The sequence below is a fragment of the Mus caroli genome, chromosome 15, assembly GCF_900094665.2.
Source record: "Mus caroli chromosome 15, CAROLI_EIJ_v1.1, whole genome shotgun sequence".
Classification (NCBI taxonomy): Eukaryota; Metazoa; Chordata; class Mammalia; order Rodentia; family Muridae; genus Mus; species Mus caroli.
The window spans coordinates 51,899,770-51,905,679 of record NC_034584.1 but is presented as its reverse complement, the minus strand read 5'-3'; positions in this window follow the sequence as shown (position 1 = coordinate 51,905,679).

The following is a 5,910-nucleotide window of genomic DNA, read 5'->3' as shown; positions in this document are numbered from 1 at the left end:
TGTGGAGATGGAGGGAGAGCATCTCCACTGCATTACTAATAACTAATTACTGTCTTAAGGAACTAAGACACAAGTGGCATGTCTATTTTGGGGACCCCCAGATGTGTGGTGTCAGCCATTCTGTACTGACCCATACATAACCTCTGATGTTCCGCACTCCCTCTTGGCATTGTTGGATATCCATGTCAGCATCACGTTGTCTAAGCATAAAGTGGCCCTTACCTTCCTCTGCTCCTTACACAGGGCTTCACTGTGTGTGGTACAGGCTGACCTTGTACTTGATGTATATCTTCCAGTAGCTTAAACTTGAGCTCACAGTCTCTCATCTCATCCTCCTGACCCTTGTGACTCTGGCTGTGCATCATCACACCAAACTGAGGCTCCTACTGAACTTATTATTTATTTATTATATTATTATTATTTCTTATTATTGTTATTTTTTATTTTTCTAGACAAGGTTTCTTTGTGTAGCCCTGGCTGTTCTGTAACTAGATCTCTAGACCAGGCTGGCCTTGAACTCATAGATCTGTCTGCCTCTGCCTCCCAAGTGCTGGGATCAAAGGAGTTCACTACCACATCTGAGCTCTTTCTGCATTTATAAATAAAATAAAAGTACCTGGCTATTGTGAAGACTTATTGCAACTATTCCTATAAGGGGCATAGGTCAATGCCAATCAAATTTACACACTCACTTAATGTTAGCTGTGAGTAAACAGTTATTTCTGTGCAAAATGTATATATATCTATATCATGAAGATGTTCATTATAGAGCCATTCATAGTATTGAAAAATAAGTTAAGTTTCAAAGTTTGGAAAATGGTCACAGATCATGCCTCGTCACTGATAGAAAATTAGTCATCAAGGTGACATAATAAAACTTTGTAGAAACACACAAAGACTCTATGTAAAGCTAAATGACACGATCAAACAATACTACTACTCACACACAGATGCATACACACACAGATACACACAACAGATAAATACAGGGAGAGACATACACACAAGAGATACACCACACAGATACACACAGAGATAAACATACAGAGAGAGACAGACACACACACACACACAAGTGATACACAACACAGATAAACACAGGGAGACACACACACACAAGAGATACATAACACAGATACACACAGAGATAAACATACAGAGAGAGACAGACACACACACACACACACACAAGTGATACACAACACAGATAAACACAGGGAGACACACACACAAGAGATACATAACACAGATACACACACAGAGAGACAAATACAAGAGATACACAACACAGAGAGACACACATAAGAGATATACAACACAGATACATACAGAGATACACACACATGCAGTTGACTACATGATAATACAATTTTTGTTTTTCATTTCTTCTCAGGAGGTCTCCTCTGTCAAATCTTCTTTTAATATACTTTTCCCCCAATAAACATCTTCCCTTATCATTCTTTCTGCTACAGCTTCTTGAGTACTGGAATTCTAAATATGCACCAAACAAATTCTCTCACCTCTGTCATTTTAAACAACAAAAACACATACTCTTGCTTTCATGTTGCTGCTGTTTCCTGGTGGTGGTGGGAAGAGACACCAGGTCTTCTCTCTCTAATGTTCCTTTCTCCAAATGTGTTTCCAACTTCCAACTAAAGGACTTCTTTATTTCATTTTGAAGGGTTTTGTCTGTATCTTAATTCTAATACAATTTCCATATCACAGTTGATGATTTAAATCCGAGGCTAACAGAAAAAGAGTTCTCTACATTCAAATCCACCTCACATTCTAAGCCTCACAGTACATTAAACAGTCTTTGTTTCAGACAGAAGGCACTTCTGATACACACAGAACTTCCCCAGTATATGTCGGGAAAGTGTTGGTAATTCTTGTTCTATTTATGAATGTAAACTATGGGTTGATAACCGGTAATTATTGCTTGAATTGGTGTTATTCTGATTCATTGGATTTATAGGAATTGTTTAAAAGAAGTCAAATGTTAAGCTTACTTGCTGTTTGCTTTTGTTTTTCTTGTTTGTTTATTTTCTTATTCTTTGTAACAGGATCTTACTGGGCAGCCTTATCTGGTCTGAAACCTGATACATTGACCTGGCTGACTTCAAATTCGCCGAGAACTCTCTGCCTCTTGAGTGCTGTGATTAAAAGCTTATACAAACATGCCCCTACTCTTTCCCCCCTCCCCACTTTGAGACAGTTTCACTATATAGCCCAGGCTGTCTTCAGACTTGAGATTCTCCTGCCTCAGCATCCCTAGTACCAGAATTACAGCTGTGTACTGCCAGACTCAGCTCAGAAACTGTTTTCTTCCCAATCCTTTCTGCATACAGTTTGTTTCAGGTGGTCTGGCTTATGCATCTGTTAAGTACTGGCTGCCTCCTCTTCTTTTGCCAAGAACACAACTGGGACCCACCAGAGGCTTTGGACTTTATAATCTTTCCATTTGTCACACAGGCAAAGCACAGCCGTGAAACAAATGGGCTCCTTAGCCAGACTTCAGTGGATTTTTCTATCCACTATTTTTATTTATTTAAATTTTATTTTTTTTAAATTTTAAATTTTAAAATTTAAATTTTAATTTAAATTTTAAATTTTAAATTTTATTTAAATAAAATAAATTTAAATTTATTTTATTTAAATAAAATTTAAATTTTATTTTATTTAAATTTTAAAAATTTCCTTGTGTTTGTCTGTGTGTGCGTCTGCTACGACACACATGTGACAAACAGTGACAAAAGACAACCTGTGGGTGTTCTCTCTTTCCAGCATATGGGGTTGCAACCCAACTCAGACTATCAAACTTGGCACTTTGAGATTTTTGAGATTAGGTTTCACCCTGTAGCCCAGGCTAGCCCTGAACTCACATAACCTTCTGCTTCAGCCTCTTAAGGGCTGGATTCATAAAGGAGAGTTGTTGTGCCCAACTCTATGGATTTGATGACAATTGTGATCTCAGCATTCGAAGTGACCTTGAGAACTTTCGCCTGCTTTGCAGTTTGCATAATTCTAGCACTCATCTATTGGTGTTACTATGTTAAGCAAGGTGAAATATCAAAGTGCAAGTGCAGGACGTGGGATACCGTAGGTTCTTAAAGCAAACCATCTCAGTGTACGCACCAGGTAATGCACTATTTTTTGGGGGGTGGGGTGGGAGGGATGAATCAGCTTAGTGAATTGTCTGCATCACACAAACAGCCAACAACAGAAGGAAGCATGGAATTCAGGTCGCTTTTTTTTTTTTTTTTTTTTTTTTTTTTTTTTTTTTTTTTTTTTTTTTGGTTTTTTGAGACAGGGTTTCTCTGTATAGCCCTGGCTGTCCTGGAACTCATTTTGTAGACCAGGCTGGCCTCGAACTCAGAAATCCGCCTGCCTCTGCCTCCCGAGTGCTGGGATTAAAGGCGTGTGCCACCACGCCCGGCTTCAGGTTGCTTTTTAACAGACTGACTTTATAACACACATATGCATTCACAGATATGTTAGTATATGTGCACACATACAAAGAGATCAAGAGTAATAAATACATACTTAGTACATTGCGAGGCAGCCTCTTTATCTCCTAGTCCAGAGTGTCAAGGTTTGGAAACTTCCCATAGTTGTGACTAAAAGGCAGGACTGGTTCTGCTGGGAGCGGTAGTGATGTCCTGATTGTTGCCATGGCATCTCCATTTGCAAGGTGGGGCTAACCGGCCTGTTATTCAACACGAGGATTAATTACATATTGCCAATATGCTGAGGATTAATTACCTATTGCCAATATGCTGTGAACTTCTTAAAGAAATATGTGATCCTGTCTCGGTCATCCCCTGGGGACAGTGCTCCTAGATGACGGTTGGGACAGGCTCTCAGCTTGAGTCACTAGCCCCCGCCTGTCAGCATCAGGGAGCCTACAATACGGAGCTTCAGCTCTAGCCAGCCTTGTGACATTGACTGTTGGCATCTCTCCAATTTTTTCTAATTTCAGGGATTTTTTTTTGATAGAAATAATAGGAAATGGGCTTTTATTTTTATTTTTTTAAAAAATTAAGCCGGGTATGGTGGTGCACTGCCTTTAATCTCAGCCCTTGGGAGGCAGAGGTAGGCAGACCTTCTGTGAGTTTGTGGCCAGTCTGATCTACAGAACAAGTTCCAGAATTGCAAAGACTACACAGAAAAGCCTCATCTCAAAAAATGGTGTAAAAATGATTTCTATGTATATGAGTGTCTTGCCTGCATGCATGTATGCACATGGTGTATGTATGTACCTGGTGCCTACAGAACTGAGGTAAGATCAGATCCCTTGGAACCAGAGTTATGGGTGATTGTGAACCACCATGTGGGTGCTAGGAAGAGAACCCAGGTCCTCTGCAGGGCAGAAAGTGCTCTTAACTGCTTAGCCATCTCCCCAGCCGCCTCCTCCTCCTCCTCCTTCTTCTTCTTCTTCTTTTCGTCTTCCCTTCTGCTTTTTTGACAGAATCTTGCTATGCAGTTTGGGTTGTCCTGAAACTCTTGCTCTCAAGCTTTCTGAGTGTGGGGTTGCCTGTTCCCCCACATCTACCTTGGACTCCTTCCTGGGCTTTTATGTGGATGTCACATTTTGAGGTGCTTTCCCATGTGAGCCCAGTTACCAGGTCCTTCTAAAGGCAAGGACCCCGAAGAGAGATGAAGTGACTTTCACAACATGATACTGCTAAGAAGTGGCTTGTCACAGTATAAACACCAGTGTTTCTAAAGTGTTTGAAATAATGGAGCACTGGAAAGTATGTGGAAATGCACATGGACCTTGGGACCTTGTCTTTGCCTGGAAGATGTGAGTCACATGGGCCACTTGGACCTAAGATTTTCAATTCCTTTACAACGTTAAATAATTTTTTTTTTCAGAGCCCAAATTTCACATTTTTTTAAGTTTGAGGATTTTTTTTTTTCCGATCTGAGAACACTGAGTCTGTTTCTTTTCTTATTGTTCAGACCTGATGGAAATCATGTTACACCTCAGCTCTGTGTTTACAACGCACTGCCTCTTCTAGTTTGGCAGTTCATCTCCCTCCACCATCCAATAATGATGATTTTGGATTTTGTTTAGAGAAATGGGTCCAGGGTTCTTTGATTGCAGTAAGTTCAGACACTTTGTTCACTACAGGTCAGTTTAAACCTATGTTCTTTATGGAAGGTTTTACTGACCCTAAACCATATTTTCAAAAAACCAAACCAAACCAAACCAAACCAAAACAACAACAACAACAACAACAACAACAAAAACCAGCAACAAAATAGAAGTTCTAGTGAAATCGGTATCTTTCCACCAATTGTTTAAAACCACCATCTTCATCTGTTTCTAATTTAAAGCCCCCCCCCCCCCAATGAACCAGATCATGTGCAATAGTAAATGCGGTCTCAGATGCATCTCAAGATTTCCCAGTCCTCCGCTGCCACTCTAGCGCCCCCCCCCCATCATCCTTATGTTTTCCCGTATCCTCTGAAATTTTTCTTCATAACTCATTTGCTTTTCTGTCTACCCTGAGAATGCAAAGTTCAGGTACCACTACGGTGCTCACAGCCGCAGCTGCATCCCCAGTGTCTAGAAATCTGCCTGAAACTGTAAACAAATGGCTGATGCTGTGACTAAATGAGGAACTATGTGCACTATCTCTTCCTTTCCCTTTAAATAAATACTCTTCAAGAGGCACTACTCCGATTACAATTCGGGCGAGAACTAGGGCATGTAGCTTCCCCATTGGCTTGCAGGACTGGCCGTTGCTCTGGGCAACCACTGTTTCCTACTAGCCGTGCCGTCGTCGCCCCGCCTCTCCTGCTTGGCCCTACCCCAGGACGTCGAGTCCCGGTACTAAGCTTCAAAAACGGCACTGGCCCTTTAAGCCGCGGGGACACTTCTGGTCACGTGGACCACGGCCACCG